A 12,712-nucleotide genomic window follows, 5' to 3' on the forward strand; every position below is an offset into this window, starting at 1 on the left:
CGGGAAGAGGTTATTGAAATCCCCCTTCCCCCCAAACTCAAAATTGTCCAAAATTCTACTTTAGAAGCTTTTTAAATATTTCTAAAGCACTAATAGATAAGAGTGCTACAAAAACCAGAATCGACTTCAGAGGACAAATTATGTTATAGGAATATGTTTTTGAAATCCCCCTTCCCCCAAACTCAAAATTTTCCAAAATTCTACTTCAGAAGCTTTTTTAAATATTTCTAAAGTGCTAAGACATAGAACGATACAAACAGCAGAATCGACATTAGAGGACAATTTGTGTCATGGGAAGATGTTTTTGAAATCCCCCTTCCCGACAAACTCAAAATTTTCCAAAATTCTACTTTATAAACTTTTTAAATATTTCTAAAGCACTAATAGATAGAGCGCTACAAATAGCAGAATCGACTTCAGAGGAAAAATTTTGTTACGGGAAGATGTTTTTGGAATCCCCCTTCCCCCCAAACTCAAAATTTTCTAAAATTCTACTTTAGAAGCTTTTTAAATATTTCTAAAGCATGAATAGATAGAGTGCTAAAAACATCAGAATCGACTTCAGAGGACACGTTATATCACGGGAAGAGGTTTTTAACATCCCCCTTCCCCCCAAACTAAAAAATTTCCAAAATTTTACTTTAGAAGCATTTTTAAATATTTCTAAAGCACTATTAGATAGAGCGCTACAATTTTCAGAATCAACTTCAGAGGACACGTTATATAACGGGACGAGGGTTTTAAAATCCTCCTTCCCCCCTAACTCAAAATTTTCCAAAATTTTATTTTAAAAGCCTTTTAAATATTTCTAAAGCACTAATAGATAGAGTGCTAAAAACATCAGAATCGAATTCAGAGGACACGTTATATCACGGGAAGAGGTATTTAAAATCCCCCTTCCCCCCAAACTGAAAATTTTTCAAAATTCTACATAAGAAGCTTTTTAAATATTTCTAAAGCACTAATAGATAGAGTGCTAAAAACATCAGAATCGAATTCAGAGGACACGTTATATCACGGGAAGAGGTTTTTAATATCCCCCTTCCCCCCAAACTAAAAACTTTCCAAAATTTTACTTTAGAAGCTTTTTTAAATATTTCTAAAGCACTAATAGATAGAGTGCTAAAAACATCAGAATCGACTTCAGAGGACAAATTATGCTACGGGAAGATGTTTTTGGAATCCCCCTTCCCCCCAAACTCAAAATTTTTCAAAATTCTACTTCAGAAGCTTTTTTAAATATTTCTAAAGCGCTAAGACATAGAACGCTACAAACAGCAGAATCAACTTTAGAGGACAATTTTTGTGATGGCAAGATGTTTTTTTAATCCCCCTTCCACCCAAACTCAAAAATTTCCAAAATTATACTATAGAAGCTTTTCATATATTTCTAAAGTACTAAAAGATAGAGTGCTAAAAACATCAGAATCAACCTCAGAGGAGATGTTATGTCATGGGACGATGTTTTTAAAATCCCCCTTCCCCCCAAACTCAAAATTTTCCAAAATTATACTTTATAAGCTTTTAAAATATTTCTAAAGCACTAATAGATAGAGTGCTAAGAACAACAGAATCGACTTCAGAGGACACGTTATATCATGGGAAGAGGTTATTGAAATCCCCCTTCCCCCCAAACTCAAAATTGTCCAAAATTCTACTTTAGAAGCTTTTTAAATATTTCTAAAGCACTAATAGATAAGAGTGCTACAAAAACCAGAATCGACTTCAGAGAACAAATTTTGTTATGGGAATATGTTATTGAAATCCCCCGGCCCCCCAAACTCAAAATTTTCCAAAATTCTACTTCAGAAGCTTTATTAAACTTTTCTAAAGCGCTAAGACATAGAACGCTACAAACAGCAGAATCGACTTTAGAGGACAATTTGTGTCATGGGAAGATGTTTTTGAAATCCCCCTTCCCCCCAAACTCAAAATTTTCCAAAGTTCTAGTTTAGAAACTTTTTAAATATTTCTAAAGCACTAATAGATAGAGCCCTACAAATATCAGAATCGACTTCAGAAGACAAATTGTTACGGGAAGATGTTTTTGGAATCCCCTTTCCCCCCAAACTCAAAATTTTCCAAAATTCTACTTTAGAAGCTTTTTAAATATTTCTAAGGCATTAATAGATAGTGCTAAAAACATCAGAATCGACTTCAGAGGACACGTTATATCACGGGAAGAGGTTTTTGAAATCCCCCTTCCCCCCAAACTCAAAAATTTCCAAAATTTTACTTTAGAATCATTTTTAAATATTTCTAAAGCACTAATAGATAGAGAGCTAAAAGTATCAGAAGCGAGGACAGATGACAAGTTATATATCATTGAAATGTTTTTAAAATCCCACGTTCACACTAACTCAAAAATACCCAAAATTTTATTGTTGGAGCATGTATATTTTTAATAAAGCACTAATATAACTTTTGTTAAAACATCAGACTCGACTTCTGAGGACACATTATATGACGGGAAAAGGTTTTTGAAATCCCCCTTCCCCCCAACTCAAAATTTTCCAAAATTCTACTTCAGAAGCTTTTTTAAATATTTCTAAAGCTCTAAGACATAGAACGCTACAAACATCATAATCGACTTAAGAGGACAAATTATTTCATGGGAAGAGGTTTTTTAAATCCCCCTTCCCCCCAAACTCAAAATTTTCCAAAATTATACTTTAGAAGCTTTTAAAATATTTGTAAGGCACTAATAGATAGAGTGCTAAAAAATTTAGAATCGACTTCAGAGGACACATTATATCACGGGAAGAGGTTTTTAAAACCCCCCTTCCCCCCAAACTCAAAATTTTCCAAAATTCTACTTTAGAAGCCTTTTAAATATTTCTAAAGCACTAATAGAAAGAGCACTACAAATATCAGAATCGACTTCAGAGGACAAATTATGTTACGGGAAGATGTTTTTGGAATCCCCCTTCCCCCCAAACTCAAAATTTTCCAAAATTCTACTTTAGAAGCTTTTTAAATATTTCTAAAGCATTAATGGATAGAGTTCTACAAATTTCAGAATCGACTTCAGAGGGCACGTTATATCACGGGAAGAGGTTTTTAAAATCCCCCGAACTCAAAATTTTCCAAAATTCTACTTCAGAAGCTTTTTTAAATATTTCTAAAGCGCTGAGACATAGAACGCTACAAACAGCAGAATCGACTTTAGAGGGCTATTCATGTCATGGGAAGATGTTTTTGAAATCCCCCTTCCCCCCAAACTCAAAATTTTCCAAAATTCTACTTCAGATTCTTTTTTAAATATTTCTAAAGCGCTAAGACATAGAACGCTACAAACATCAGAATCGACTTTAGAAGACACTTTTTGTCATGGGAAGATGTTTTTGATATCCCCCTTCCCCCCAAACTCAAAATTTCCCAAAATTCTACTTTAGAAGCTTTTTAAATATTTGTAAGTCAACATATACTGACGGCTATACTGACATATACTGATTTGTTATATACTGACGGCGTGGACAGCATTATAATTATGATTTAAGGTTATAACCTACGGTTATGACATTATATATCATCTTGTATACATAATTCAGTTTTGCATAAAAAAAGGTTTGTTTTAAATATTGTTTTTATTAAGTACAAAAGCATGTAGATGTAGCACCTTTCAGTCAACATAATTGCTAAACTATTTAGTCTTTCCTAATTTATTGTTCATATGATATAGTTTTTTTTTATTGGTTGTAGCCTGGCAAATGATCTCTCTCCAGAAACAATGCTTACTGGAATTTTTAAGAGCATTTTAAATTTCGAAAATCAATTATTCATTTTGATGGCAGCGCGGGGCCCTTCCAAACGCGGGGCCCAATTGGGCCAATCTCCCTTTATCTGGCCCTGTAAGCACTTGTTAAACTTTAAAATAAAGAGTAGGTCGAGGAGGTGGTAGCCCCCTCATATGCAGGAAATCTTTTGTTTCTAATGAACTTGCCGATTCTTTTTATGTTTTTTTAAAGAATTTTTGTTTCATTTTAAGAACACTTCGAGAGGTTAGTTTTTTTTACATTTTTTTAGTATTTTCATTGGAACAAATAAAACAAAAATTGTCCCCTCTTAGATTTTGTAAAATATATTTTGCTCCCCCTCCCAACATAATTTTCACGCAGTCATTTGAAAAATACTTTTTTTTATTTTTTACTACTACTGCTAATACTACTAACAACTCATCGCAGCACCAAGCCGCCTGATGCCAACACAGCTACGCACGCTTTTCCTCCACTCCAATATATTCAAAGCCTCCCTTTTTACACCCGCCCACGAAGTTCCCATTTCCTTTCGATTTTCTTTTGTGACGTCTTATCAGCCTAAACGGGGACAATCTGCTGTTCGTTAGCTCTAGAAGGTTCGCCAAAAAGGACAATCTTCGGCAGTCTGTCGTCGTTCATTTGAACAATATGCTCTACCCCTCTAAACCTTTCTTTCATTATAACCCAAGAGAGCGGTAATGAACCACATTTTTCGTATAGCCTATTGTTTGACATACGGTCCATCAGCCGGGTACCCAGAACAATCCTTAAGCAATTTCTCTAGAAAACATCTCGCAAATCTTCATCCGCTTTTCGGAGCGTCCATGCTTCAGAGCCATATTTGACCATATTCCATATTCCAAAATTCTACTTTAGAAGCTTTTTAAATATTTCTAAAGCATTAATAGATAGAGTGCTAAAAACATCAGAATCGACTTCAGAGGACACGTTATATCACGGGAAGAGTTTTTTTAAATCCCCCTTCCCCCCAAACTAAAAAATTTCCAAAATTTTACTTAATGAGCTTTTTTAAATATTTCTAAAGCACCATTATATATAGCGCTACAAGTTTCAGACTCAACTACAGAGGACAAGTTATATAACGGGGAAAGGGTTTTAAAATCCCCCTTCCCCCCTAACTCAAAATTTTCCGAAATTTTAATTTAGAAGCTTTTTAAATATTTCTAAAGCACTAATAGATAGAGTGCTAAAAACATCAGAATCGACTTCAGAGGACACGTTATATCACGGGAAGAGGTTTTTAAAATCCCCCTTCCCCCCAAACTCAAAATTTTCCAAAATTGTACTTTAGAAGCTTTTAAAATATTTCTAAAGCACTAATAGATAGAGTGCTACAAAAACCAGAATCAACTTCAGAGGACAATTTATGTTATGGGAATATGTTTTTGAAATCCCCCTTCCCCCCAAACTCAAAATTTTCCAAAATTCTACTTCAGATGCTTTTTAAATATTTCTAAAGCGCTAAGACATAGAACGCTACAAACATCAGAATTGACTTTAGACGTCAATTTTTGTCATAGGAAGATGTTTTTTAAATCCCCCTTTCCCCCAAACTCAAAATTTTCCAAAGTTTTACAAAAGAAGCTTTTTAAATATTTCAAAAGCACTTATAGATAGAGTGCTAAAAACAATAGAATCGACTTTAGAGGGCACGTTATTTCATCGGAAGAGGTTTTAAAAACCGCCCGTCCCCCTAAGCTCAAAAATTTCCAAAATGTTGACTTTGGACGTATTTTAAATATTTATAAAGAACTAATAGATCGAGTACTATAACTATTAGAATCGACTTCAGAGGACAATTTATGTTACGGGAAGATGTTTTAGAAATCCCCCCTCCCCCCACACTCAAAATTTTCCAGAATTCTACTTTAGAAGCTTTTTAAACATTTCTAAAGCACTAATAGATAGAGTGCTAAAAACATCAGAATCGGCTTCAGGACACGTTATATCAAAGGAAGAGATTTTAAAATCCTCCTTCCCCCTAAACTAAAAAATTTCCAAAATTTTACTTTAGAAGCTTTTTTAAATATTTCTAAAACACTAATAGATAGAGCACTACAAATTTCAGAATCGATTTCAGAGGACATGTTATATCACGGGAAGAGGTTTTTAAAATCCCCCTTCCCCCCCAAACTCGAAATTTTACAAATTCTAATTTAGCATCTTTTTAAATATTTCTAAAGCACTAATAGACAGAGTGCTACAAAAACCAGGATCGCCTTCAGAGGACAAATTATGTTGTGGGAAGAAGTTTTTGAAATCCTCCTTCCCCCCAAACTCAAAATTTTCCAAAATTTTACTTTAGAAGCTTTTCTAAATATTTGTAAAGCGCTAAGACACAAAACGTGCAGAAATTATTTGAAAAAAAACTACGTTTTTAACGTTACTACGTTTTACGTTAAACAGGCTGAGTCACAAGTTCGAACGATAAAACGGACAGGGATTAGGAGGTACAGTTGGGGGGCCTGCCGCCCCCCAAAATCCCGCTTTTGCAGCCTTTAGATAAAAAAACAAGTTTTTTAAACTGAAAATAAGGAGCGACATTAAAACTTAAAACGAACAGAAATTATTCCGTATATGAAAGGGGCTGTCCCCTCTTCAACGCCTCGCTCTTTACTCTAAAGTTTTTTATTGTTTAATAAAAATAGAGTTGTGAGAAAGTTAAACGTTAGCGTAAAGAGCGAGGCGTTGAAGAGGGGAAAGACTCTTTCATATACGGAATAATTTCTGTTCCTTTTAAGTATCTAATGTCGCTCCTTACTTTCAGTTAAAAAAACTTTTTTTGTTAAAGGCTGCAAAAGCGGGGGTTTGGGGGCGGCAGCCCCCCAACTGTACCTCCTAACCCCTGTATGTTTTAAGGTTTGAACTTGTGACTCAGCCTATTTAGTCCCCATCTTCCCCCTCCCCCTGCTATCAAATCCCCTTGCAGCTAACCTTTCCACCCTCGAAAGAAAATTTTTATATAAGTTCCAGCATTTTCTACATATTTTGAATCGCGGATGTAAAAAAGAAAAGCAAAATTTTTCAACATTATAAGATTAAGCTATTTGAATATGTTTTATGTGGTTACCCAACTCAAAATGTTAAGGGGTTTCCAAAAAAACTAATCAAAACGAATATAGATTATTCGGTACTTGTGCATTATAAATAACCCACCGCTATAGACTGTACAAGGAAACCAGACAAACGGATATTTGTTAGACAAATGGATCAAAAAGCGTGATTTCTTATTGCGTTTACAATATTTAAACTGTTGTTTTTTTGTGTTTAGGGAGGGAAAAAGTTACCTAGGTTAGGTTACGTATTTAATATATGCTATAATTTACCCCCACTCCCTAATATGCAAATATGTGGCCCAAATTTGTTTCTAAACTATTATATTCATCCTATTTTATTTTATTTCATTATCAGTAACCAAACTTAGCTTCTTTTGTGTATGGTGGTGGGTTATTTATAATGCACAAGTACCGATTATTCTATAGTTAAATATTTACTTCCGCCCCCTCTCTCCCCCGCCCGATGTACACTTCAATAACGTCTCGTAGCTTCAAGAATGAAGATTGCTTCACTAAACTATTTGGAAAAAAACATTTGGATTGCTTTAAGAACAAATGCGGTTAGATATCGTAAATTGCCATATTTTCTGTTACAACATTTTAAAAATTAACTAGTAAATAATACCCATAAAAAACAAATTAGTTGGGGTTATAAAGCTCCGATATATGTTTCATGAAATGGTGCATTCTCGAGGACATTGAATATTTTTTTGAAATAGTGCTCTGCTAGATATCCTTCCATATGTTCTTCTCTTCTGCCATATGTGGGTATATTTTCTCGAACTTCAAGCCAGTGTCTTTCGATGTTTTGTGTGAGCACCTGTTGCTGCGTCAACAAAATTTATGCTGTGGTTGACGTGTAAATGCTAATAGCCCTGGCTAGCCAGGCAATCGTAGGCCCTCCAACAGTCACTGATAATTGTTGTCCCTGTCAGGATTCGGTTTTGGATAATTCCCAACAACGTGGCACTACTTCTATCCGGCACAGAAACCATGAATGAATTACCAGTTCCTCGCTCTATTCCACCAAACACCCAAACATCCGCGACAATCTGACCACGATTATATTTACGCTTCCCAAATTTGGCTTCATCTATCTCAACAATGACTCCTTCTCCTCCCAAAGGAGCGGAGTTTGAATGACATATGTACATACAAACCTCTCTGTAGAACTGGCTCCAATCCACAAAGGTTTTTTTACAACAAATAACATTTTTGATCATGAAATTCTCCCTTAGAGGTAGTATTTGAAGCCTAATCATAAAAAAACAGAAATTGTTTAGCAGAGAAAGGTGTGAACCAACCATCCATGTTTTGTCATAGACCGTTTTTGAAGAATTACACTTTACCTGAGAATATTCGTGGTCACCTCAGATAGGTATAAGCCCATACTTTTGGCAACAAAATGAATTTCTATATTTTACGCAAATCTGGACACAGTTATCACAATTCCTGCTTTTCAACAACATGCTATGGTTATAATACAACTCTAAGACTGCCTCAACAGTAGAAAATTGAATCATTCGGCTTGTTTAGTCCCAGGCTGCAGAAATTTAACTTTGGCAGAAACCGTAATGCTTTCTAGTCGGCACTGTTGTTTTTTCAAAAAAAAAAACTTAAATGAAGTATTTCATTTAATTTATAAACTGTTGTTCTTTTTTTTTTTTTTTAGTTAAAAAAATTTACAGTTACCTTGCGATTCGTCTTTAGTTTGTTAGTGGCCCGGTTCACTATACCTATTTATTTTATTTCTTCAATCTTTCAAAATACTCCCCCCCCCCAGGGAAAAGAAGGCTAGAACTTTACAAAATTTTGTGTTTGGGGCGTCGGGGGATTTCAAAAACTTCTTCCCATAATATAATTTGGTCTCTAAAGTCGATTCTTATGTTTGTAGCGCTCTTTGTGTTAGCGCTTTACAAATATTTAAAAATATTCTACAGTAGAACTTTTGAAAATTTTGAGTTTGGGGGGAAGGGGGATTTCAAAAACTTCTTCCCATAATATAATTTGGTCTCTAAAGTCGATTCTTATGTTTGTAGCGCTCTATGTCTTAGCGCTTTACAAATATTTAAAAAGCTTCTAAAGTAGAATTTTGAGTTTGGGGGATTTCAAAAACATCTTCCCATGACATAAATTGTCCTCTAAAGTCGATTCTGATATTTGTAGAGCTCTATCTATTAGTGCTTTAGAAATATTTAAAAAGCTTCTAAAGTTCCTTTAACATTCCTTTTTCATCCATTTAAACTTGTTTTCTATATAACTGACCTGCTTAGGAAACCTGTTTGTGATGTCACAACTTTGCTTATCATAGCATGCAAATGCCATGGGGTTGAAGAGTGTGTTGATAAGCCAAGCCATTTAAACTGTATTAATTAGGGAAAGGATTTGACAAGAGATAGCCTAGACCAGTAAAAAAAAAATCGAAATTGTTTTTAGAGGACAAATTATGTTATGAGAAGATGTTTTTATTTATGTTGATCCATGCACTCATAAAGTTTCCGTTGAGGATATTAAAAGACTAGAATGGACTTCGTATAGTTATAGAGTCTCCATAAAATGTTTTACAGTTCAAAGATTCAACTTAGCCAGGGGGGAAGTTGTACTTGGGGTGGATTTCCAAGGGGAGAATTTTCCTTTGGGAGGGAAATTTCAGATGAGTGAATATTCTGGGGGAAATGTTACACTGGGGGGTATTGACAGAATTACTATATGAAATTCTTTTAAATTGTTTTACATTCTATTTGCCAAATTTTTTATATGGAGATGTTCTGGGGGCTTTTTTCTGTGCGTTTTGTTTTTTGGGAAATAATTTCCACGGAAGGGGGTATTTCTGGAGTGGCCGAGAAACGAATATATAGATTAAAGTCTTAATTCAGTGAAAAAATACTAAGGAGAATTGTTCACAAGCAATTTTACAGAGGGGGGATACTCAGCAAGGAAAGAATTGTCTGGAGGGAATTTGACGGGGGGAGGTGCACTTTATGTTGGATGAAATTTCCACGGAGGAGTTACTTGAGGGGGAGGGGTATATTTCATAGAGGATGAGCCAGATTTAGCAGCATTATTCAAAAAACAAACAGAAATTATGCCATATATGAAGGATTGCCCCTCCTCAATACCTTATTCTTTATCCTAAAGTTTGACTGTTTACTAAAATTGAAAAAATGGGCTTTTTAATTAGAATAGGAAGTTATTTTAAAAGTTCTAACAGCTTTAGCGTAAAGAGCAACCTATTGAGGAGGGGTAACCCTTCATATCCAGAATAAATCATCCAAAACTAATACGCCAATTGTGTTTTAATTTTTCATGCACTGTGAGCAAAAATCAAACCAGTGTTAGTTGAAAAACGTTCAGAAATTTAATAAAAACAAATTTTATTAGCTGGAAGTAAGGAGCGACGTTAAAACTTAAAATGAACAATAATTATTCCGTATATGAAAGGGGCTGTCCCCTCCTCAACACCTAACTCTTAACGCTAAAGTAACGTAAAGAGCAAGGCGTGGAGGAAGTGACAGTCCCTTTCATATACGGTATAATTGCTGTTCGTTTTAAGTTTTAATGTTGCTCCTTACTTTCAGTTAAAAAAAAACTTGTTTTTATTACTTAATCTCATAAAGACGATACTTTTGTCAGCATATGAAGAACCGTGTATATTGCAATTATATATGTCTGGTTTATATGCAAAGTAACACAAGAGATGAAAATTAATGTACAAGAGAGTAGCGAAGAATTATGGTATACAAAGTAATATTTGGCAGGGATAGTCACTAGTGATAAATCACTAGGGGTGGCAGTATGATTGGATGATTTTCGGGGATTTGGGGAACCAAATTTTTTTGGGGGTGGCACATAGATTTCTGGGGAAATCCCCGAAAATTTGGGAATAGTGCAAGCCCTGCTTGATAGTATAGTTGCTCGTCTGGATTCTATTGCGCCCCTGTACCAAACAGGTTTTTTTTCTGGTAGGTAATTCTAATCTAGAGGTCAATACATCTTTCAAAGAGGAACGAGTACGCACTACCGGTCCTAGTGTGATTGATTTTTTGGACAATTGCCTTTAGTCAAGACTAGTTTTTTATGAATGTGTCGTTGCCAAAGCTAACTCTCATTGGAAAAAAGGGGTATAAAGCTTTTTGTTTTTGATAAGAATTGAACAATGAATGTATCGTTTGACGTGGGCATTTTTATGAGCCAATCAGAGGTTGTTCAATATACGATAACTTGATTTGTGGTTGGGATTTGAATAAAAGAAATGGTTATGTTATTTGCTTGCTTGTATAGGAATTCACATGTTATTTGCTTGCAGGTATAGGTATTCCATTGTTATTTGCTTGTGTATAGGAATTCCAATGTTATTTGCTTGCGTGTATAGGAATCCCCATGTTATTTGCTTGCTTGTATAGGAATTCCCAAGTTCTTTGCTAGCAGGTATAGGAATTCCCATGTTATTTGCTTGCATGCATAGGAATTCCCTTGTTATTTGCTTGCATGTATAGTAATTCCCAAGTTATTTGCTTGCTTGTATAGGAATTCCCATGTTATTTGCTTGCTTGTATAGGAATTCCCATGCTATTTGCTTTCTGGTATAGTATTTCCATTGTTATGTGCTTGATTGTATAGGTATTACTATGTTATTTTCTTGCTTGTATAGGAATTCCCATGTTATTTGCTTGCTTGTAGAGGAATTCCCATGTTATTTGCTTGCGTGTATATGAATTCCCATGATATTTGCTTGCTTGTATAGGAATTCCCTTGTTATTTGCTTGCTTGTATAGGAATTCCTATGTTATTTGCTTGCATGTATGGGAATTCCCATGTTATTTGCTTGCATGTATAGGAATTCCCATGTTATTTGATTGCGTGTATAGGAATTCCCATGTTATTTGCTTGCATGTATAGGTAATCCCATGTTTTTTGCGTTCCTTTTTTTGCATTTCCTCTTTATTTTGCTTGCGTGTATAGGACTTCCATTGTTTTTTGCGTGTATGTGTAGGAATTACTATGTTATTTGCTTGCGTGTATAGGAATTCCCATGATATTTGCTTGCGTGTATAGTAATTCACAAGTTATTTGCTTGCATGTAAATGAATTCCCTTGTTATTTGCTTGGGGCTATAGGAATTCCCAGGTTCTATGGTTGCGTGTATAGGAATACCCATGTTATTTGCTTGCTTGTATAGGAATTCGCTTGTTATTTGCTTGCATGTATAGGAATTCCCATGTTATTTGCTTGCATGTATAGGAATTCCTATGTTATTTGCTTGCGTGTATAGGAATTCCCATGTTATTTGCTTGCGTGTATAGGAATTCCCTTGTTATTTGCTTACATGTATAGGAATTCCCAAGTTATTGGGCTGTTTGAGTCTTTTTTGGGCTGTGTTTGTCTCTTTGGGCTTCTGTCTCTTTGGGCTGTTTGTTTTTCTTTGGGATTGGTGTGTCTCTTTGGGCTGTTTTAGTCATTTTGGTCGGTTGTTCTGTTTTTAGCCAGTGTGTGTATCTTAGGTTTCGTATATTCCTCTTTCGAATATGTATGTCTCTTTGGGGCGTTTGACTTATTTGGTCTGTATGTGTCTGCCGGGGCGGTTTTTTTTTTTGTGGGTTCGTGTTTCTTTGGGGTTTGTGAGTATCTTTGGGCTGTGTGTCTCGTTGGAGTGTTTGAGTCTTTTTGATCTGTTTGTGTCTCTTTGAGCTGTTTGAGTCTTTTTTGGGCTGTGTTTGTCTCTTTGGGCTTCTGTCTCTTTTGGCTGTTTGTGTTTCTTTGGTATATGTGTGTCTCTTTGGGCTGTTTTAGTCATTTTGGTCTGTGTGTGTGTGTCTCTTTAGGCTGTATGTCTCTTTGGGCAGTTTGAATCTTTTTGGTCTGTCTGTGTTTCTTTTG

The sequence above is a fragment of the Artemia sp. Qi Xiang Cuo genome, chromosome 5 (assembly GCF_049724085.1).
Source record: "Artemia sp. Qi Xiang Cuo chromosome 5, ASM4972408v1, whole genome shotgun sequence".
Lineage (NCBI taxonomy): Eukaryota > Metazoa > Arthropoda > Branchiopoda > Anostraca > Artemiidae > Artemia > Artemia sp. Qi Xiang Cuo.